The following is a 25228-nucleotide window of genomic DNA, read 5'->3' as shown; positions in this document are numbered from 1 at the left end:
TTGATTATTTTTGTTGAATCTATGAAAAATTGGTCGAGTTGTATTAACGTGGACCATTTTCAAAATCAGCCACATACTTCTTTCGACTCACCACAAGGAAAAATCTGGAAAAACGATCCGAGCAAAAACAATCTACAGCTTATATTTTTCCGCCCAGTTCCCACAACAGCCAGGGGGAGCAATCTGGTTGGAAAGTCGAAAACACAAATTAATTAATTACCGATATCATTGGATTTGGGTTTTATGCTATACCAGGCAGGGTAGCACCACCACAGCCACCAAAGTTCTTAGAAAAGAAAAACAAAGGGAAGAAGTATAGCTGGGGGAGCCCATATCGCATTATGTCGTCGAAATAATTGATCGAGGAGGATGACGAAATCGGCTCCTCTGGAAGCTTCCCCCTTCCCCTTACTGGGGAGGGTGTCGGTTTGTTGTTATTGAGCTGTTGCTGTCTTTCGGCGAAATGCGACGAGGAGGGGATGGGTGTGCTCCGAAATCGTCTTATTGACCGTAAACAAATGCGATGCGGATGGCAACAACGATGACAAAGAGGACGATGGCGTGGCGTCGTCGGTCGAGGGCTCCCAGACCAAGAGTTTAACTTCGGAGAAGCCAAAGCAGATGTTTCAGTTTTCGGGGGATTTGTTTTTCTTGGATAGCGATGGTGTTGTCGTTCACCGGGAGAAATTAATTGCGGGGATAATGCGTTTAATTAGCTATTAATTAGGTTCGAATTTCAGGTCCACGGTTTAGTCCGGATAACAATGCCGGAGTTATTTCGTTCTGATGGATGATATTGGATAAAGTAAATTAATCTATTCACTGTTAATTGCTTAAATCGCTCAATGGCGTTCGCTTATTGCGTCACAGACACTTAAGATGATTACGTTGAGTGGAAAATGATCCATTTTTAGATTTTGAAGTATTTGTTCTTGGAACTTTGGAAAGTTCAATGGTTGGATAACGTGATTCAATGGTAGCGAAAGAATTTATTATGCATGTGACATTTGAAGTCAATTATTTGGAAAAGAATGATTTTTGGTTGTCAGCTGCTTCTAATGAAACGCAGCATTTGAATATCAGATTTGCTTACAAGACTTTCTGAAAATCAAAAACATATCTGAGTGTTGGCATTGCAATCCGCCTTAGTCTACAAGCTTGCTTGTGCAAACGATAAATATAGTCATTTTAATCTGAAATGTCCGAGGATCTCACGGAGGAACTTCCGAGTAACTCCTGGAGGCATTGCTGTGAAACTTCTGAAGGTATTTCCGAGGATTTTCCGAGGTACTTCTGAAAGAATTCCTGATAAACTCCTAGAAAAAATCCTGAGTATCTGCTGGAGTAATTTGCAAGCAACTCCTGTAGGAATTACCGAGAAATTCCTGGAAAAACCCTAATTATGGCTAATTTCCACTTGATAAATACTGTGTAAAAGGATAGGACAAGTAATGGTCATGTAAAACTTTTGCAATCAAAATTACTTAAGCGTTCGCAGTTGATAAGTAGCCAGAAACATTTGCCAACAGATGGCACTGTCATGCGATACTGTTAGTCATGTTGTTAATTTTCCGTACGGAATAATATGTCGATGTGTTATTCCGTGAGTAACACGAACATTTCTCTTTCTTTCAATGAAAAGAGTGAATAGCATCTGAGTTTACCTGATGAGAAGACAATGATTCTAAAAACTGTTGCATTATAATCATTTCATTTCGTTTGTTGAATAAAATATTCTATGGTGCACTAGAGCCATGGGAAGTCAGACTGTATTCGAGGAAATTTGGACACAGAAAATAATATATAAATTTTGATAGCGTTCACAAAAAAAAAAAGCTGACCAGGAATAGTGTATTATGTGTAGCCAATACCATAAAAAATAACAAATCCAGTTTAGTATTGGCGCAGATATTGGTCAATATCATAAGATAACATTTTAGCAAATTTGTTCACACATTTTAAAAATTGTGTACGCTATAATTCTGTTGAAACTCGTCAAACGACTGAAAATTTGACTTGATGTTCTTATCATAATATCGAAACACTGGTAAAAAAAATCTTAAAATCGGTTCAATACTTTCTAGAGCTAAAACGGTGATAATGTGATATTTTTGAAATGTTTGTTTGCTTAAACTTCTAAAAAAAGATTCTTATTTCAACGACATCTCCATTAATATTCCAACAATTTAAATGAAATTTGAACAGTATATACTATACGTAATACACTATTCCTGGTAAAAAAATAGCCACTTTCCATTTTATTAGAAAATCTTTCTGAATTCCAGGAAATCGTTTTCCAGGAGTTCTTTCTGGTATACCTATGGGAGTTCCCTCAGAGATTCTTCCAGGAATTTACTTTGGATTTGATCAGAACATCCATCTAGGATTTTTTTCCAGGAGTTCTCTCTAGGATTACTCCTGTAACTCCATACGGGATTCCTACAGACATTCCTTCCTGGAGTTCTCTAGAAATTCCTTCCGAAATTCCTCCAGAATATTTCTATGAAATTATTGTAGAAGGTCGTTCACGGATTCCTTCACGAGCTGCTTTTAAGATTTCTCCAGGGATGTCTTCAGATTTTCTTCTGGGAAGAAACTATTGAAAGAATCTCAAAAATCACACGTGTAGAAATTCCTTACAAAACAGCTGGAGATATTGCTTAAGAAGTTTTTGGAGGAGTTTCATAAGGAACTCAAGATCGAGTCTTGGAATACTTCCATAAAGAACAAAAAAAAACTTCTGGAGTATTTACATGAGCAAAATTTAAGAAACTTCCAGAATCAATTACAGAATATGCAATTTGCAAGATTTCCAGCAGGAATTCCTGCAGGAATCCCAGAAAAAGTTCTTGGGGGAACCCCTGAAGGATGTCCTGGATGAAATTTTGGATAAATCTTGCAAGGAACTCCTGGAAAAACCTTGACTTATTTTTCAACAGTCTGGAAGACCTGAAGAAATTCCGGAAAGAACGTTTTAAAAATTCCCGGAAGATATTCCGGGTGCAATTTCTGGAGAGATCCCTGATGCCACTCCTGGTGTATTCTTAGAAAAAAAAAATAGAGAAATAACAGAAGGAACTATGAGAGTAACTCATCAAGTTACTCCTGGAGGAGACCTAGAAGGAGTTCCTGGAGGAATTCCGGACGACGTTGCTGGAGCAAGGATTTCCTAGATAAATCCAAGAAACAATTCCTAGAGAAATCCCAAAAGGAATTGCTTGAGGTTTCACATTAGAAACGCCTAGAGAAAAACTTGAGGAATTTTAAAAAATCTATCTTAGAAAGAACTTCTGGAGAAATCTAAAAATGAATTCCTGCAGAAATCCTAGAAGGAACACTTAGAATGATCCCGGAAGGAATTCCTGTAGAAATTTCCGAATTAATATCTGAGTGAACTCTGGATGAAAAATACTTTGGGAATCCCAGTTGAAATTATTGAAGGATAGTTCGAAAAAACTTTCTGTGAAACCCCAAAGAAAAACCTTCGGCGGGAATACCAAAACAGTCATCACAAAGAATTCTTCGTGTAGCTTTATCAAATTCCCAATAAATTCCCCATGAAGCTTTGCCCTAGTATTTCTTCTAGAACTTCACGAGGTAATCGACACAGTCCCAGGAGAATTCCTCTCACCGTATTCTGAACTCCAATATTGCAGGATTTATAATTTATATCCAACCATAGTTCTCGCTGTAATACCATTAAAGTTCCCCCAGAATCCCAGCGCAATCTCTCTCATCAGCATTTCCCTTGGAACGCTTAACAACTCCGTCGGAAAACTCACTAGCTGGATTTTCCCCAGAAGCCCACCCAAAAGTTAAAAATTGAATCATTTTGCCCACACGCGCGCAAAAAATACATTTCAATTTCAGTCACACTTCCTGAGGATACGAACAAAATTTTTCTAAGTTCAAATCGTAAACAACAAGGCCACGAAACGACAAACAATTAGAGCAATGTATCTAGCAACCGCCGTATGCAGTGCCCTATTCTTCACATCCTTCTTACAGCATCGTTTCGCTAAAATGCTGTCAGTTAAACAAATGTCAAGATAACTCACGGAAAAAGGAGGAATTTTACTTGAGCGCTCTCCTTGGGAACAGGAAACTTAACTTAATTCTTGAAATAAATCCCGAGCAACTTCTGGCAGAGCTCTCAAGGAACTCCTGGAAGAATTCCCTAGAAACTCTTAGAGGAATTCCAGAGGAACTCCTGGATAAATTTCTGTGGAGCTCTTTGAGGAATTTCGGAGTAACTTTAGGGGAATTTTCTAGCAATACCTGGAAAAAATTACGAAGAGCTCCTAGAGGAATTCCCTTCCAAGAAACTCCTGGAAGAATTCTCAAGAAACTTATGGTGGAGTTCCTAAGGAACTTGTGGAGATATTTCGGGGAACTCCAGGAAAAATAGTCAAGGAGCTTCTGAGGAAAATACCTAGGATTTCCTGGAGGAGTTCCAGAGTAACTCCAGGAGAAATTCTCATGGAACTTCTGAGGAATTTTCAAGGAACTTCTGCAGGAATTTCCGAGGATCTTTTGGAGGATCTCCTGGAGTTTTCGTTGAACTTCTGTGGGAATTTATGAAGAACTTCTGGAGGTAATTCCGAGGAAATTTCATAGGAATTCCTGACGAACTTCTAGAAAAATTCCCGAGGGACTACTGATGATATTTCAGAGGAACTCTTGAAGGATCTTCTGAATCTGATCTTCTGAAAGAATTCCCGAGGAACTCCTGCATGAGTTTTCGAAGAATTCTTGTAGGAATTCCCGAGGAACTCTGGAAGGAACTTATGGCGGAATTCTAGGTGAATTTGGAAAATCCTGGAAAAAATAGAAGCGAAATTCTGGAGAGAATCATGCATTATTTCTAGAGGACTTCTTGGTGAACTGCTAAATACATTTCGTGGAAATCTTTGAAGGATTTTCCGGATAATTTATGTAGTAATACCCTGTAGAAGTCATGTAGAAAATACCAGGGGAATTCTGAAGGGATTTTACAACAAATGCTGCAAGAATTGTTGGGGAATTCGCTTCTATTTATGGGGAAACATATGAAGAATTCTTGGGAAATTACTGAAGAAATATCCTGAGAACTACAAGGGACATTTTCGGGAGCTTCTAGAGGAATTGCTCCTGCAAGCAGTTCCCGAAGACCGCTTGGAAGAATGCAAATGCTAAGGCTAATGTTTGGAAACTCCAGAAGGATTTTCCGGTGAACAGAAGAAGCTCCTAGAGGAATTCCTGTGGATATTCTATAGATATTCCAAAAAATATTTTAGAAGTATTTCTGGAGAACCCCAGGAGGAAATTTTAAAATTAATTCTTGGAAGTATCACAAAAAGAGTTCTGGGAGATCCTAGAGAAATCTCTGAAAGAACTTTTGGAAGAATCTTAAAGAGCACTATCGTATAAATACCTTATGAAACGATTAGAGGAGTTCCAGAAAAAACTCCTGGAAGAGTCCCAGATAGTTAGGGATCACAATAAACTGACTGAATTCCAGAAGAAACTACTGAATATAATGTGTCGTCGTTGTCGATTCGGTCGGTGTACATTCTATTATCGTCTAACGAAATTATCTCAATTGCTGTAGAACTCGCTGCTAAGAATTGTTTAAATTACCTGGGAAACGTGACCCCGTTGGATCTGTAACTGCTGTTTTATTTATTTTGCTGATTCCTCACTGGTTTTGTGGCAAAAACAAGAAATTATTGCCCGTTGAAAATCGTCATGAAGTGCAAAAAGTGCGTCCTTCCAGTGGACACGAGAAGCCAGCCATTCATTCACTGCAATGGGTTGTGTGCTACAATACATCATGCTGCTTGTGTTGGGTTGGCGAAAGCTGATCTTGCCGCAGTATCGCCTCCAAATAGAAACAGCTTTTGGTTGTGTGATGACTGTTTTACCGAATTCGTTAGTTGGAGAAATGCACGAACTGAGAATCCGAAGGAACCATCTGCTCTACCCGATCACTCGCTCATTCCCATGCAAGAATGCTCAATACAACGCGATGTCGATGAGCTGAAGGCAAAAGTTGAGTGTATACTGTCCACGCTAAATACTACTGCAAGCTGCCATCCTAACACGGATACGATTCGGCACTCGACCCCAAATTCATCACGGCAACTCGGCACAAAAATTAGCGGAATAAACGATAGTAGTGAAACGCCGAGTATACCTATTGTTTCGGAACGTTTAACGGACTCTACTGTAGGAGATGAAAGCTTCGCGTTATTGCTAACAAACATCGATGGGAACGTTTCTGAGGAGGATGTCCAACTGATGGTCGCCCGATGTCTAGGAGCCTGTGATGCTGAGTGTAGAAATGTTAGAAAACTTGTTCCACGATGGGATGATTGTAGTGCTCTTGATTATGTCTCGTTTAAAGTAATCTTGAACTGCAAATGGAAAACGACTGCAATGATGTCAACTACATTGTTGTTGTTTTTTTTTATTTTTTTTTTTTTGCTTTAAGCTGTATTTTCATGTTTTGTTAATGTATATGTTGCAATGTGTGAAACAGTAAAAAAATGTAGTCTGTCATGAGGTTCAATATTATTTAGAATAAGTACATTCAATTAGACTAAAACAAGTCCGTTGAATTAATAAAGAAATAAAATAAAATAAAAATAAAATAAAATAATTCCAGACTCCTGGAAACGTAACGAAAATAAAAAAAAAACGTATGAACACTGAGGTGCATGCCAACCCTGATCTTGTGAATCGCTTATGAGCGATTACCTACGCTTGCGCAGGTTTGGATTAGAAATAGTTGTAACAGAGGTTCACTTTGGTGCGTGGATTGCCCATTAGTTGGCACAAAAAGATTAATTCTTGTATGAAAAGGATGTTGGAACGCAGACTCGAAGATAGACGATTTGAAGGCGTGATTTGGAAGATGGTTTTACTATAATGCTGGAAGATAAAGTTCGCTTGTGGTTTCAGTCCTGGATATGAACATACAAATATCCCTTGTCATGGAGTTAATCAAACCCAACACCTTTTGCGTTCTACATAATTCATTAGCCACGATAATTCGTAAAATACAGTCGAATTTTCTTTCCGGAATTATCTTCAAATCCAATCGAAAACTCACTCCGTTTCATAGTCCTCTAGTAACAGTTCAATAATCCACTTCCACCCCCCAATTTAAATCGCGTTTCCAATTGGATCACCTTCCGTGTCGGCGGCGATAATTTCGCGCTCCTCTGGCTTCGGCTTCCTACTCACGCTTAATGGAACATGAAACAATATTTCAAATTATATTTTCCTCGCCCGGGTTGATTTTTCAATAGGCCGAGTTGTTTTCCGAGTGCACAAACAAACACAGTAGGTATCCTCCGTAATAAATCGCGCCCGCCAATGAGTGCAGTCAGTAGTGGAGCGACGATGGTGGTGGTGGCGGCAACAATGATAGAATACCTACTGGTGCACAGGCTGTGGCAGACGTGCTGCCGACTAGACTACTACTGCTGCTACCACTCGGCGAGCGTCAGTGTCGATGCGAGAACAGAACTAGGCCTCAGTTGTTGAAGACCTGACTGACTACGTTGTATTGGCGCAAAATTGAATGAAATCCGTGTTGGTTGTGAAAGTCACATGGCGCGACGGGAAGGATCCGTGAACAGGACGGGATGGAGGTGGTTTGCGTTTTTCACTTTTCATTACAACTCCAGCGGAGGAGGGTCCGACCGACCCCGACCGGTCCCGTGTAGACGCGCAAGCTGACAAGCGAAGGGAAAACTGAATCTGACGTTGATGAGCTGACAACCAGCAGAGTTGTTGCGAGCACTGTGCACTGAGCGTTGAATACTGACAACACACTCATCCAGTGTACAGTAATTGCTTGTTTGTTGTGGAATGTTGTTGCCGGTTGCAATCCACATCGAGCTACGCAGCGTAGCCGAAGTTTGTAGGTTGGTTCGTGGGGAAGCACCCATCCACACGACGAGTCTACACAGCAAGGATGGGTTGGATTTGTTTCAATTTGATTCGGATCACGGGGTATGCAAACTTACTGTTCCAGAAACATAACTTAATTTGGACTCATTGAATTTGGTTGAAACGAATGCCAAATTTTGTTTAAGGATAGAAACAAAGTTGTATAACATATTAATTCAATATGCTTAAATAAAGGCCTTAAGGGGCTGTCCATAAACCACGTGGTCATTTTTTTTGGGACTTTTCAACCCCACCCCCACCCCCCTCGTGGTCATTGGTCCATACAAAAAAATTTATTTGTCCATACAAAATGGTCATTGGCCGAACACCCCCCCCCCTTACTTGATGCTCCACTACTCTTCAGCCAATCGAAGCTTAGGTGTTTGCTGTGTACAAGCCCGTGCACAAGGGAGAGATTTTGGGGGTTAAGCCCCTCTCATTACCGATGTTCCATGCACTAGGCGCCCCTCTGCCCATTACCAAAATTAGGAAAAAACCCCTTCCTTGTCGCCTTTTCCCTGCACGGGACTGGCTTTGTGCTGACGACTAAAAATAGCACTACGGATTGCCTGTTCCGATGGTAAGAGTCAATCAAACAGGGGAACCTTGTTCAAAGTGTTAAGCGACCTGTGACGAAGAATTAATCATCTCGGTGGTGAAGAAGATGGTCTATCGGGAAATTGGTCATGGATAGAACGTGGTTTATGAGAGTCATCAATAGGAATATAGATAGGCTTTCTAAAACGGAGGTGCCTGCGCAACAGCTTGACTCCATCATTGACTTTGCGTCCTCGAAGTTGATCATCAGTTAGAACCTCGAGGCTCGAGCAGGCCCCTTCAAGACTTCGTAAGTCAACGATGACAGCCAAGCAGGACCATGATAAACTGATGGCGGAAACTCAGCAATACCAGATGAAAGTGCCAAAGTCTTTCCAGACGGTTGCCTTTACATTAACGGTTGTTGTGACCATTGATAGGTCCTGAGCCACTACATTCTAGAAAGAAAAAGGTTGAGTAACTGTTGCGCAGAGACACCAGACCAATCAAAGTAGACACTAAGCGCGAGAAGGGTGACGGGTTCGTCATCCAAACGGAAGAGTCCAAGCAAGGTATTTACATATTCTAAGGTAGTCTTAGATGTCAAAACTGGCTGAGCGGCCATTAATTTTTCACCGTGAGAAATTCTGAAAACAAATCCCCCGCCTCCTCAAATTCCTTCAAAATTTCGCTTCCTCTGCTTTTCTCCACAAACTAAACGTCATGCTCAACCTTACAATATATAAAAACCTTGAGTCCAAGTTCTTGGAAGTCTTGAAGGTGATGAGGACTGATGCCAAGCTCGTGGATCTTGGAGCCAACGTGCGCAGCATTAGATGTACTCACAGCAAAAGTAAATCTAAAGATTTAAAACCTAGACGAGATCATGGACGCGAGTTAGCTGCCGAGCTAGCCGGACGATAACCAGTATCGACGACGGTGATTGCTGACCATTCATATGTTGCAAGGTGGCAACAAAAACATAAGAACCGGGGCAACGTGAATTGCTGACGGCACGCGTGGAGCGGATGACGACAACGACGACATCGACGACGGTGATAAGTGCAATTAAGCAGTTTGAATTGTAGTTAAGGTGAAGATATGACGAAGCCACACCTCGAATGTTCAAAAGCACAAATCCGAAAATCCGAAAGTCGGTTTGCGCTGAAAAGTTGATCGATTGGTCACCACCAGCGGACAACCAATCGATCAAATTTTCAGCGCAAACCGACTTTCGGATCTTCAGATTTGTGCTTTTGAAAATTCGGGGTGTGGCTTCGTCATATCTTCACCTTAAAGCTGTTAGGAAAATAAAGTTCAGTTCTTTTTAGACTAGCGAGTAGAGTAGTTGTATTTTTTAAAAAGGCATATCACTGCCCGAATTGTTTACTCGCGAAAGAGCTCGTCACGGCACTGTGACAACAGTGCGAGGTGCAGGCGGCTACTGCAGCCAGTTGGCTACGAAAAGAGGCACAAGAAGTCTTACTACAGCTTTCTGTGGGGATGCTAACAAGTTCATTAGAGTAAGTAAGCTGAAGGCTGGCTGGTCGGTATGTCTGCTGGGGCATACAACAGCCACCGAGGGATTGCACATGTCGAGGAACTACAAAGAAACAATCTTTGGAGGCGATGCGGAGGTAAAGCCAATAGAAATATGGCTGTAATGACCCTCCCTATACTGCCGTAATTCCGCAAAGTGACGTAAGCGACATTGATAGTTCTGGCCCATTTTTTTTGTTTATTATGCATAAAACTCTTGCTCATCCTCTAAGTTTCTTTCCATAGATGATAGATTACGACTAGATCTTGCATTCTAATACAGCAGGCATACCACAGTGTTATTTTTACACCAAATATTATTTATAATATACCAAAAAATATCGACATTTTGAATGGCGCTTACGTCACTTTGCCAAATTACGGCAGTACAGTGCTATATAGTGCTTGATTTGCTTCAAGGAATCCGAGAACAGCTATCATCCGACGGGAGGCCCAAGGTGCCCGGCCTTCAGAAAGGCTACAGCTGACAAGCCACAATACAGGTAACGCAGCTGAACCATTGTAATGCAGTCCAGCTTCTGTTGTGTCAGGTAATCGCTAAGTAAAGGACAGGTATCACCATCATAGCGAACTCATACGAGTACTTGCCGTTTACGGCAACTGTGTCGTGAATAAAATGACGGCGATTAGGACAACGGGTAATTATCCCGTGCAAGAGTTGGTGTCAACATTTAACGAGAGCTTCGTTGTCCCCAAGGTAAACGGGATCTTTTTCAGTAGTTGTTAAGCGTCTCCGCATTGGTCGATCGAGCAGTACACGCAAATGCTGGACTGAATGGTTGCCGTACTGACAAAGCGAAGGCCGGTGGTAATAGCTGGCGCAGTATCATAACGACTGAGGTCATAATGTCCCAGGACTATATGGCGCGTTTCTTCGTGGTTTTAAGAGAGGCACTCTGCAGTGGGCCAAACTTACTCGGTCTAAGTGGGGGCGAGTTGGTGATGATGTTTTCGAGCGCATACCATGCGATCATTGCCAGCCAAGTTCACGCTAGAAATTTGCAGATCACTGATGGACTGTAGAGGTTGTGATCCTGCGTCGCGCCTGCCTACCGTCGAGCGCCAGGCTAAGCAGTGGATACAGTGAGCACGCACTGAGGAACGAAATAAGCGACGGCTGGCGTTTACAGCTACCAAGGTCGTCGTGCCTAAACCGAGATATTGGTTATCTAAAAGACCTGATATGAGGGCTTGTGTGGGCAATACCTACGAACCCGTGGAGCTACACCTCGGGAAATACAGAGGATCAATGGTTAAGACACGAGGTGTAATTTCCAGAGATGCTGGATAGGGACTATTTTCGTGTCATAATCCGAATCCTTGGTTTCCTTTCGTGGGATAGCCGCAGACTGGGACGAGCGATTAGGGGAGGGTCACTAATGAGAAACTTGCAGGTAAGCGTAAATAAGGACTCAGGTCTGGATGGTATTCCGAACCTGGCCTTGAAGGTGGTCATTGCAATGCAGAGCCTACCGAAATGTTCAGATCATCTAAGCAAAAATGTCTGGACGAAGGAGTCTTTTCGGAAGTATGGAAGAGGCAAAACCTGGTCGTATTATAGACGGGAAACCCACTTATCCGCGTTTGTATCAATAGGTTTGCTTGAAAAAGAAAGGGAGGAAGGGAGTGCTCTACAGATTCCCGTCATCGGACTGTTAAGGGACAGAGAGAGGATATATGGTCTCTCGAGCTCTTTCGTAAAATCATAAATTCAGAATTATTTCGTAAATTTCTCCAAAATTTACTGTATAATTTTTACCTTAAAAAAATTAATCCCTCTGGATTCCCCTTCGCTTTTTGCCGAAATTGGAAAAAACCCTTCCTTGGCGCCACTTCTGTGCACGGGCCTGCCTACAGATATTTACAAGAACATTCAGTCAAAAAATCTTGCGTTATGATGAGCTATCCCATTATTTCGCTTATCCTCTAGAAATCATAACATTGTTGTTGTGAACATAATTTACTTGTTTCACAGCCACTATTACAAAGAGAACAAAAAAATCAATAGAAAAAAAAATCGTAAATAAAGTTTTTAATGTGCGATATTAAATATATTTATATGGAGGTGTTCCAGTTTTAGGGAGCCAAAATTTGGAAATTTTGAGTAATCAGCTCTGGTTTTCTATGACAGAACTGTCCATATATGTGTTTATAAAAAACTGAAAATAATAAATACCTACATACTTACTGGTCTCGAGTTAGCCTAGTGGGTTAGGCTATGGATCGCCAATCCGGAGACGGCGGGTTCGATTCCCGTTCCAGTCGGGAAAATTTTCTCGACTCCCTGGGCATAGTGTGTCATTGTGCTTGCCTCACAATGTACAAATTCATGCAATGGCAGGCAAAGAAAGCCCTTCAATTATTAACTGTGGAAGTGCTCAAAGAACACTAAGATGAGCGAGGCAGGTCAAGCCCAGTGGGGTCGTAGTTGCCATAAAGAAGAAGAAGAAGAAGATATTTACTGGTTCGACTGATATGTAGGTTTTATTTTCTCAGCGCTTGGGAAATCAAAACGATTGTTTTGGAATTGTCCCAACGTTTTGACTCTGTTTCGAGTCTTCTTCAAGAAGAAGACAATTACATTTTTATTTTAACTGTGTGGATCGGAAAAGTAGTCCCCTCACACATATTGGCGTCACAATGCAATACATTACTTACTTACTTGTAGTCCTGGGCACCCACGGTGGTCCAGAAGGCCGAATTGAAAGATCTCCATCCTGGGCGATTGCCAGCCATCGCTGATGTCCAGGTCAATGGCCAGAGAGTCCAGGACAATGCATTGCATTGCAAATTTGAGTGGTGCATGGCGATCTTTTTATTACTGAAACACCTATCTGAAATCTTGAGAGAAATAAAATTTCTCTTGCACAACCCTTTTGCTGGAAAACCCAATGAAACGTTTATTATCTCTTCCGATAAAACCTCTCGTGCATCTTTCTCATGGCTCCGAGTGACAACCCCTTGAACGCCTTTTAAACCATCCTTAAATTTCTTGAACCTCCTTGAAATCCTCTTTAACCTCCGTTGGACACCCTCTAAACCTATGCTGCCTTTATCCAGGAATCTCTCTTCTCACTAATTAATGTTTCCTTATTATAAATGTCCTTTGCTTATAGTTGAAATGTTTACACACTTATATTATAGCTAGTAGAGTAAACAGAGTTTTCCTCAATATGCATTTGTAATTTTGATGTAGATTGCCAAAAAAAATGTACCCAAACAGTACGCTTAAAACAGGACATCACGTGTTTCAGTATGATATATTTGCTTTTCTCGTACACTAAGTGTACTGAAAAGGCTATTAATTCACTCCAAAATGACTTTTTGATAAAAACCTCGGAAGGTCGAGACACATATACCAATCGACTCAGCTCGACGAATTGAGGTAATGTATGTTTGTTTACTTTTACCGATTTTTATGACTGATAGTTCATTCGAAGCGGAATCTGGTCCCATTGTTTCCTATTGAAAATGGTTTGGATCGGTCCAGTCGTTTCAAAGTTATCGCCATTTAGGTGTTCCGGATCGGCACCCCAGGAAAAAGCCTGAAATGGAAATGCTACAAACCCATGTATGCGACACATCAAACCGCGGCATTTTCGATAATCTGATGAACGGTAAGCAGGAAAATAGTCTATATCTCAACCAATAGTGTTCCGGAACCGATTCCGGGTGTCCCACCGGAAGTGACCAAATATAACAGTGAACCAAACCCATGCATACTACACCTCAAACTGCAGCTTTTTCGATAACCTGATGAAAGGTAAGCAGGAAAATCGTCTCAGACCATATCTGAACCGTTGGTGTTCTGGAACCGGATTCGGATGTCCCGTTGGAAGTGGCCAAATATAAAAATGATCCAAACCCATGCATGCGACACATCAAATATTTTTGAACCACATTGCAGACAAAATGAAAAAGTTCCTTTTTCGGATTTTTCTTATAAGGGGGCCAAATTTTAGATGGATCGTGTGACCAAGGAAAAAAACACGTTAATAAAGATGTAAAAAAGGAAAATAAAAAATAGCCTGAAGTGTACAGGATGTACGCGCGAAAAGATCTGTGATTGTGAATAATGTTATATCCTAGCATGTAATTATTGTCTTGATATTGATCGCCCTATAGCGATAGCAAAGAGACCAGGTATACAGATTTTTGACCTTCTATACAGACAAGATACAGCGTACAAAAAATACAGATTTTCAAAATGTGATACAGATTTCTCCAGAAAGTTATTTTCAATAAATTTAATGAATATAAATTGCTGATTAATCTATGAAGAATGTATGAAAGTTTGTAAATTATTACGCATAATGTTATGTTGGTTCGACTGTGATAGGAGCAAAACTAAAAGTGACTAAACTATAAAATTAAATTTTTAAAATATTGACCAGTTGACCAACCATATGACATGTACCGACCAAAACCTTATACTGACCGTAACAGAACAGCCATACCCTAAGACAAAGAACAACATCAATTTTTTCCCTGAAGAAGACGCCGAACCCGGTGTCGAAACGTCGGACAAAATTAAGCAGTTTGTTCCACTATAACAAGACTGCAAAGCCGAAACTATCTCTGAACTTATTACACATGTTTAAGGAAAATAAACACTAGTAGAAATGAAAACCGTCAAAAAGTAGTAAATTTTCATTAGATTCCATTGAAATTCTGGAATCTCAGTATCTACTATACCCTCAATTACGCCAATACAGAAAAATCTGTATTGATACAGATTTTTGACAAAATAATCTGGCATCTCTGAGCGATAGTGAAGGTGCTCAAGCAGTCAATGTTATTTTTCAGCTCTTTCTTGTCGTTGAACATTACATCGGAGTATGTGCCATCAATAAGTTTTTCAATTCGATGATGGCTTTGCTAAAATTGTTACTTTCCTAAATAAAGTATTCTAAGGATTCAGGAACACTTCGACTGACGTCGACGGAAAGATTATGAGTACATATACGACGAGATAGGCACTGTCACCACTAGGTGAATTAATCTGGTTTTTTATGATAATCATTCCCATTTATTGTGTGGTTGTCAGTTACGGCTTTGATATATTTTATTATTATTATTATTAGACTGTGATCTAAGCATTACGTCCCTCAATGTTTTTGAATCATTATACAATGTTACCTTTATATTGCACTGGGTGGGAATTATTCGAACAGTGAACCAATAAATTGAGCCTCTGCATTTCCTCAGTAGCATTCAACAAAGGAGAAGGTGCTACAAAATAGTCCGCTGTTATGATAAGACCATCCCTGACATTATTTGAAATAAAGAACGGGCTACTTTTGATATGAACGGAGACTTTTTTTTTGTATGTTACAATGAAAAGGAAAAATAAGCAGGTTTGAATCCGCTTCGTTCTGTTCTGTGTACCGTCTCATATGAGACATGTGGTACCGTCGTGCGGGGCTACTTTTGAAATGCGGGGTTACTTTGGACACGTTTGAATATGGATTTTTAGAATTCAAAATATGATTCAAATCTGTTTGATGTCTTTGGGACTAAAGCCTGTATCCGCAATAATCGGGACACAGAAGCACGGCTGTAGCTCTGTAATGAATCGGTAAAATTGGCCAAATAATTGACTGAGAACTCTTTGATGTATGTTTATTATTTGTGCAAAATTTCATAAAAATCGATGCATTACTATTAACTGTGGAAGAAAAACAAACAGACGTGGTTTTAAGCATTTTGTACAATCATGACCAATTTTCAATCGCATAATATATGGTTCTTTCCCGCTACAGTTCAAAGTTTTGTGATGATAATTATGAAATTTCGTAAGCAGTTATGATACTTATAGAGACATTTTCTTGCAAAATTTCATCAACTTTGATCAATTGGTTTGAAAGCTATTAGTGTTGATAGGGGTGGGTGTTAGTGAATATTTTTCGTGTGTTTCATGTGCGATGTTTGTCTAATCATAACTTTTGAATTTATCTGCCAATTTTTATGAAATTTTTACAGAAGGTAATTGATTATGTGTTTATTATGACTGCAAAATTTGATGAATATTGGTGTAGTACTTTCAATAGTACAATCGAAACAATAAAGGGTGCTGACTAATTGCTGTACGAGGTGCTAAAATCACGTTCAGTCCCAATATATGTTGCGGCTATAAAATTGTTGATAGTGCATCGATTTTTTTGAAATTTTGCCTATGCAACAAATGTAGATTGAGAGGTTTGTGTGTAAAATTTCTGACATTTCCTTTGCCAAATTCAAAAGATATAGCGCTGACAAGCAAAACTAGGGGCTGTACAAAATTCAATGGCGCACATTCTACTCTTTCATTGCTATAACAAAAAGTATTGCACCGATTCACATGAAATTTTGTAGGTGAAATGAACACATTGGAAGATGTTATTGGATCAAATTTGAGCAATTTTAGAGTATCTATTGCAGAGTTACAGCTGTATTTCTTTGTCCCGATTATTGCGGATACAGGCTTTATTATGAAGCAATAGTTTTCCCTTCATTTGGTCGAAATCCTCTCATCACGGTCGAGCCCCTCCTGCCAGCGACCAGCAGCCATCCCGGTCCCGTGTATGAGTATGGAGAGGGGGTCTTCCGAACCTTCCAAGCAGGCAAGTACAAATGCAATCCGAACAACTTCCTTCCAATTGAGTTCGATGTTTCCAGAGGTACGACGACATCCGTTTCTATTTTCGATTTGAACCAACGTTCCCATCGATATCACATGCCGACTACAGCTAACCTGCCCACAACACGACCTTCACCACCGGGATGCACGCCTGTTAGCCCCACGGGAGCCCCTAAGCCCCTCGTCGCAGTCGAGCCCTTCCTGCCAGCGACCCGCAGCCATCCCGGTCCTGCATACGAGTGTGGTGAGGGGGCTTTCCAACCCGTCCCCGCAGGCAAGTATTCGTGCATTGAGAACATTAGCGTCCCGTTAATTTCTACCGATTCCAGCGACACGAATCACCGCAGCGACCGCGACGTTCCTGCCTCACTATCGGCAGCTCCATCAGCTATGCCAGGATCAGGTTTGTCACTGTACTACCAGAATGTTCGAGGGATGCGCACTAAAATCGCTCGTCTTCGTCTGCTGTTGACCAGTTGCGATTACGATGTGCTTGTGCTCACCGAAACCTGGCTCCATGATGACATCTGTAGTGCAGAACTTGCTACCAATTATACGTTCTTCCGATGCGAACGCAGCACAGCAAGCAGCCAACATACACGAGGTGGTGGTGTTCTGATCGCTGTGAAGGATCCCCTCCGCTGTGAAGTGTTCCCATTGCCCAACTGCGAACAACTTGAGCAAGTTGCCGTTCGAATCAGGTTAGGTCGCCAATCGCTTTACATCGTTACTATTTATATCCCCCCTAAGTCAACCGTTGATCTGTACTCTGCCCATACAAACGCAGTGCAGCATCTCGTAAATAGTGCATCGGCGAAAGATATTGTTGTGTCGTTAGGTGATTTCAATCTTCCAAAGCTACATTGGCAGTGGGATGACGAGCTGAACGGGTTTATTCCCTCGAACGTTTCATCGGAGCAGGAACAGTCTCTCGTCGAATCCTTGTTCTCTATCGGTATGCGGCAAATCAACAGCATCGGAAACATCAATAGACGACTCCTCGATCTGGTCTTCGTTAGTCTGCCTGAGCTCCTTGATCTAGTTGAACCTGCCGTGCCTCTTTTACCCATTGACGATCACCACGCGCCCTTCGTTTTACTTATTGACGTGAGCGAAACTGTTCCAGCCATGCTTGAAGAGGATATTGACAGTACCGGCTATGACTTCAACAGGTGTGATTTTGATCAATTGAAATCAGCTTTCAGGGAGGCTGATTGGAGCTTTCTCACGCAGTGCGGAACGATTGATGCATTATCTACCGCATTTTACGACAGGATGTTCGAGATTTTCAACGAACACGTACCACGCAAACGACGACGTTCGCTTCATTCAGCTTACAACAAACCTTGGTGGACTGCTGAGTTGCGGAATTTTCGTAACTTACTGAGGAAGGCTCGTAAACGATTCTTCCTCTCTAAATCGGAAGCCGATCGAATCGCTCTTGGTGAAGCTGAGTCAACCTACAAATCTCTTCTGCAATCTACCTACAACGGTTACATATCAGGGATTCAAGCCAGCGTCAAGCAGGACCCTAATCGTTTCTGGGATTTCGTGAAATCACTGAAATCCTCGGCTCGCGTCCCTTGCAACATTAGCTACAGCGAAAACCGGGCTAGTTGTAATGGTGAAGCCGCTAACCCAGCGCTTCCCAAACTGTGCGCCGCGGCGCCCTGGTGCGCCGTGAACATCTCTCAGGTGCGCCGCAGGGTCTTGAGCCAAAACGCAAAGAACAAACTCTTATCAACGAAGGCAGAATATATTATTAGTTGTTTAATATTGTTTAGTGGCACCTCAATCCCTTTTTTGTATTCTATAGATTCTATACCAATGTCTTGCCTTTTTGAGGAAGACTTCAAACTCGACTTCAAAAGAAAGTCATTAAAAAGGTTTTTCCTCTTCTAAATTTTCAATTGAAAAGTAAATGTTTCAAAGTCTACGAATGTTTTCCGGAACTACTAATATCCTCATGAAACATTTATATTTTTACAAAATTTTGAAAATTCCGGAAATTTTAAAATATTCGTAAAGACTCTCAAATTATTTTTTGGACTTTTTATGATTCTGCTTAGTTTTCGATTTTATCAATAGCTAGTAATTCAGAGTAAATATTTCAAGAAGCTTTTTTGAGTTCTTTCCATAATACTGTCATCTAGAATTACTTTCAATCTCCAGGTCTTCGAGCTGTCTCTAACGTTTCGGGACGACATCTTTACTTACATCACTATCTTAACTTGTTTGTTTGTCTCTATAATTGAGATTTTCAGCTCTAGACTGATTTAGCTGCTCATCGTAAAAAAAAACCTGCAACAATTTATGTGTTGATTTCATGCATGATTCTGAAAACTGTCTTTTTTGAGTTGCTAAGTTGAGTTGAGTTGAGTTTTTTTTTTCGAATACAAAAACATGACCCCTCACCGTCACTGTCAGTCTTTCTGGCAGCTTTTAAACAATCAATTTTTATAGGCTGTCTCGTAGCAGCGTGTGCGGCACGCAGAGTTTTGAGTCGCACCCTATCCCTGTTCAGAATAGAATTTTCAGGTAAGAGTGATGGAAGTGCGAGTGAAAAATCCGGGTTCAGAATCGCGCTACAATAATCGTAGATCAGTCAGTTTCCACGGTAGGGCGATGGAAACGCGAGCACGAAATCCGGGATCAGTGGTCATCGTGATCAAATAAATCATAATCGTGATGAAGACCGCGACGTGTATTTCCATATAACTAGTGGATCATATCACCTAACAGAGGTGGCTCCTAGATCCACACCTTACCCTACCCTACTAACCACCATTCCTTCCCGTGACAACTGTGGGGATGCTGTGGATTCCACGGTTTCTAGTAGCAACGGTTGTCGAACTAACATTCCTTCCCTTTCCTGATGACCGTAAGGACGTGGCCAGCGCCGTTATTGACTTTAAATAGCTGAACTCTCGAATTGTGCACATTGAGAATGGATAGCTAGTCCCAAGCTTTCACATTCATTGGCTCTCTGTGCAACTTCGATTGTTCTGGTCAATCACGGAGTAGCAACTACGATGTGTACGGTTATCTTTGCTTTGCTTTTGCTTTGCTTTGCTTTTAAACAATCAATTTTTAGCTATTTTCCCTAAAATTTGCTAATCTACGTACTTTATTTAACAAATTTAAAAGTTTTGCAATGCAATCCTCCAGTGATCTGAAATTTGTGTTAAGTTCTGCAAATCTTTAGGCAATTTTTTTTTTCGAATTACAAGGAAGCATGACATATAAGGCTTTTGAATGATTTCAGTAACAAATTTTGAAAACGACGTATAATCAATGGTGTAGCATTGATTATACGTCCTTTTTAAAATTTGTTACTGATTTATATTTGAAACTAGCAGTCCCGGCAAACGTCGTCCTGCCAGCCTACTATGTTTTTTTGACATCCGGTTCCATGAAGAAAGCCCCTCAAAATGGAATTTCAGATTTCCCCGTTTTTCTTGCCTTCCCGGTCACTTTTTCTAATTATAATTTCGTACGAACACGTCAGAGGCCTGGCGGAATGCAACAGTAAAAGAATCATGTTGATCTGTTGACCCGTTCCCGAGCCTATTCGTGACATACAAACACCATTCCATTTTTATTTATATAGATATTGTAGGTACAGAAAAAATATTAAAATTCTTTGTAAAAAGTTGTTGGTGCGCCGCGACAATTTTGAAAATTTCAAAAAGTTTGGGAACCTCTGCGCTAACCTTTTCGCCGAATTCTTCGAGAATGTTTTCTGCAAATCGTCTCCCGTACCTCGTCAAGACTGTTTTTCGCATATCCCTTCGTACAATATCAACTTTCCAGTTATCCAGTTTTCTCCGGAAGATGTGCTCAATGTTATTTGTACCCTTGACTCCAAGAAAGGATCCGGAACGGACGGCATACCACCACTGCTTCTAAAAAAGTGCGCAGCTGAACTCGTAATCCCTATAACACTTCTCTTCAATCGATCGCTTAGTGAAAGGACATTCCCTTCCGCTTGGAAAATTGCAACCATCGTTCCCATTCACAAATCAGGAAATGTGAACCAAGTTGAGAACTATCGTGGTGTATCCATTCTATGTTGCTTGAGCAAAGTTTTTGAAAAGCTGATGCATAATGTTCTCTACACTGTTGCCGCGCCTTCAATCTCTGAAAACCAACATGGTTTCATGAAACGCCGCTCAACGTTAACTAACCTGATGTGCTACGTTCCTTCACTGATTAACGAAATGGAAGCTGGAAGACAAGTGGACGCAGTGTACGTCGACTTTGCAAAAGCATTCGATACGGTGCCTCATATTTTGATAATCGAAAAACTCAAACGCATCGGCTATCCTGACTGGCTTTCGGAATGGGTCTTCTCGTATCTCACCGGTCGTTCGGCACACGTAGTTGTCAACTCTGCAAGGTCCCGTCAACTTTACATTACATCCGGAGTTCCTCAAGGCAGCGTGTTGGGTCCACTGTTATTTAACATATTTATAAACGATTTGTGCTTACTCCTTTCATCGTTCAAACTTTCGTTTGCCGATGACCTCAAATTCTATCGCGTAATATGTTCGCCGGCCGATTGCGACGCTTTGCAAGAGGACATCAATGCCTTATTGGTCTGGTGTAGCGACAATGGTATGCGTGTCAATTACGCAAAATGTAAAGTCATATCCTTCACCCGCGCAACCAATCCCGTTCGTCACCAGTACAGCATAGAATCTGCAAACCTGGAGCGTGTTACCTCTATGGGGCTGTCCATAAACCACGTGGTCATTAGGGGGGGGGGGGGTTTCGGCCAATGACCATTTTGTATGGACAAATAAAAAATTTTGTATGGACTAATGTCCACGCAGGGGGGGGGGGGTTTGAAAAGTCCCAAAAAAATGACCACGTGGTTTATGGACAGCCCCTATCTGTGATTTGGGAGTTACTCTTGATGCTATGTTACGGTTCAATGAGCACGTGCGAATTACTACCGCTAAAGCCTTCTCAGTTCTAGGGCTAATCCGGCGTCATACCTCTGAGTTCACTGATATCTACGCCTTGAAAACACTCTATTGCAGTTTAGTGCGAAGCATCCTAGAGTATGCTGCCCCTGTCTGGTCTCCTTATTACGCCGCACCGACACTATCCATTGAACGCGTGCAGAAAAAAATCATTCGTTTTGCGCTACGCTTACTCCCTTGGAATGACCCGAACAATCTCCCTGACTACTCAGATCGTTGTAAATTGATTAGCTTGGAACTGCTGTCGGTTAGACGTGTAGAGTTGCAACGTCTTTTTGTCTTTGACATTCTAACCGGTACCATTGATTGTCCTACTCTTCTAGAACAAATTCCTTTTTACGTTCCTCCGCGGCAACTTCGACATGTCCCCATGTTCGTTGTCCCTTTCCACCACTCTAATTATGGTTATAATAATCCAATTGTTTCTTGTATTCGCGCATTCAATGTTGTTTCTGAAGAATTCGACTTCGATATGTCCAAAACTGTTTTTAAAAATCGATTAAGAAGAATTGTTTAGTTTTAAGTAATTGTAAATTAGTATTAAGGAGTTCAGTCTGTACGATTTTTTTTTTTCGAAGACGGTGAATAATAATAATAATAATAATAAATTATTTTTCAAACAGACTGTTTATTGCTTGTCAGGACGCGAAAAAACATCGAATAAACCAATAAAATATACATAACGTATCAGAACATTTGGTCTGTAAGCATTGTTTCTACAGTTCATAAATTTCAAAGGGTTGATCAATTCATTCAAAATGTATCAACGTAGCATATACGATCGAATATTTCTATCGTTATGCATTATAAATGACCGTTTCACCTTTATTTAGGATTGATGGTCCCTTTTTTCAGGCTATCTATATAGCAATATCACGCTGCTCATAATACCAAAGGTAGCACAGAACCATCTAAAACCGCATATTTTTATTGAAATTATGTATGATACAGTATACTACAGTATTGGTACAAAGTAGTTTTCGAAATAACTCTGGAATTTGAAATTCAGTTTTGTTATAGATACACATGTCCAAAGTAGCCCCCATCCGGTTTTATATGAGATGTGTCCGATTGGTGTATGAACAATTTTTTTCTTTATTGATGGGTTCAAATTTTGCATACATCCTACATACATACTAACGATTATTATGTGTAACAATTGTGGAAATCCATTCACTACTCTGATAATTATAAAGTCATAAAATTGAAAAACCATGAAAAAGTGTAAAAAGAAGCCCCGCACGACGGTATGCACTAAGATACTCTATGCCCAAAGAAATCGTACAATTTCCATTACGATACGGTTTTGGTCCTACCAAGAATAGAAATTTAAATCTCTCAGCATAGTTTTGCTGAATTCCCGTGCGTGAACAGTTTGCCTATACCTACTCATTCCTATTTTGTAAATGATAAAATTTCAAAACTTGTTTGATATTTAAAGATTCTGAGAGCTAATTAGCTCAGTTAACGGTATCGATTTTAACGAGCATTACTTTTTTATTGGTGATGCGTTGACTCAGAGGACAAATTTCTTGCTGCAGACTATTAAAATGATATTCAACCAACGGTTCAATCCAATCCATCGTAAAAAGGGAACATATTATCCCAAGCACTCCTACTTGAAACCGCAACCATGCATTCGGCTCGGGGTCGCGTTGAGCAAATACCTATTACCGCGAAGAAATAAAAAAAAATATAACCATCGAAATAAAACTTCCATAAAGAAGAATTACATTGTAAAGCCACCGCAGCGCATTGGCAGTTTTGACCTGAGGGGGCTCTATCCGTATTTCGATTTCGACCTGTGCCTCTTTACCTAGTTTGGCCACCCTCCAACTCTCCTGCATTGGGGAAAGGTGAAAATTGTTCAACACACAACCTAGCACTCTAGCAAGCAGCGGATTCCAACGGCAAGGAAAACCAACTTGACTTCATACACCTACAACAGTGTTGTGGAAACTTTTCTGTGTTCTCGTTTTCCGACTTTGGGCAGCCTGGCGACCGACCGTGCTGCGACTACTGGACGCGCGCGGAGGTGTTTTGCCATTGTTTTGTTTATGGACAATTTATTTTAAAATGAAAACTTTATAAAGCTGCTTTTGTCCGAGGCGGATCTTTATTTCCGAGAAAGCGAGCGAATGGGACTGCAGCGAGTGCCATTGCTGCCGGAAATGAACTAGGTGTTATAAAGTGGACTTTGTGCTTGGCTCTCTTCTATGGCATTATTGTTTCGGGCAAATAAGTGCGAAGTGTCTGCTTACTGTGAGGCAGTTCTGGATTCCTACATGATACTTTCAGCCCACCATAATTCACTCCGTTGGGTCTACCTTTAATAAAGCATCCTTCTCCACCAGACTCGGTCCTCTTAGGTCATCTTCAACTGTAAGCAGCCATCTTGGGCACGGCCTGCCACGGAGGCGCTGGCTTTACCCTGATTTTCTACAGATTTTTATCTGCGCTTGTCGTTCTTCCGGAATCCTTGCAATGTGACCAGCCCATCTCAGTCTGCCGTGTTTAAATAGCTTAGCAATATACTTGATTTATATAATGCTTAAATATTGCATGAATCTAAAGTTATTTATTTCAAAAGTACTCTCCAACAAAAAGAATGCTGGACAGTTATGGGATAATGTGATAACTCCCCTCGGTATGAACATAAAAATGAGTCACAGTTGGAAAAGGCCGGGGTGGTTTTTGCTGAAGCGTAGCATATTATTTTTACTCGATTATTGAGGGCGGTAGTAAAATTAGATGCGAAATTTGGCTGACCCAGATTGCTTCCGTGTTTATTGCGGTCAATTATGAAAAAATTGAGTAATATCATAAAACATGATTTTAAGCTGTTGTCAAATATTCTTCCTCAAGAAAAGGTCATCATCTTTCCGAAGTTAAAAAAGTATTTGAACCCATCTCCTAAGAGAGATCCTTCCCATCCATTCAACTGCTTTGTCTTGCAACGACAAACTCACAAAAAAGCTAAACAGTTCTCGCATAAATGCATCGTAAAATCTTCAACTTTATGAAACTATCCTGCGGACACTAAAACTGTCCTCGCAGCCCTAGCGCTCAGCAAGCAACGGGAATGACCACGAAGTGGATTTCTTCACAGTTGGACCTTTTTTCCACCCCATGTCTAGGACCTCTCCCAATTCCACCGCCATACATTTCGAAGAAATTTACGGTCATCATTTTATTGTTGGTCTGTCATTTTCCTTTCCGTTTTACGCTCCTAATCTCAAGATGAAACCCATCTTTTGCCGACTGGTGCTGCTGCTTCTATTGCTGTCCTTTTGCCAGAAACGAGAATGGAATCAGACACTGGTTACTGGGATGGTTGGCACAAATATGAGATCGTTCCTCCCGGTGTGTTCTTTTTCTTGGTCTCCACTGGGCAGGCCCTTAAATGGGTTAGTTTGTTTGATGCAACCATAGAGAAAATTATTCGCAGTTGTGGGTCCGTCGAAAAAGGAGAAAATTTGTAGAATCTCTCTCTCTCTTCTTGGCGTAACGTCCTCACTGGGACAAAGCCTGCTTCTCAGCTTAGTGTTCTATGAGCACTTCCACAGTTATTAACTGAGAGCTTCCT

Source organism: Aedes albopictus, chromosome 2, assembly GCF_035046485.1.
Source record: "Aedes albopictus strain Foshan chromosome 2, AalbF5, whole genome shotgun sequence".
Taxonomy (NCBI): Eukaryota; Metazoa; Arthropoda; class Insecta; order Diptera; family Culicidae; genus Aedes; species Aedes albopictus.
Note: the sequence above shows the minus strand (reverse complement) of the source record.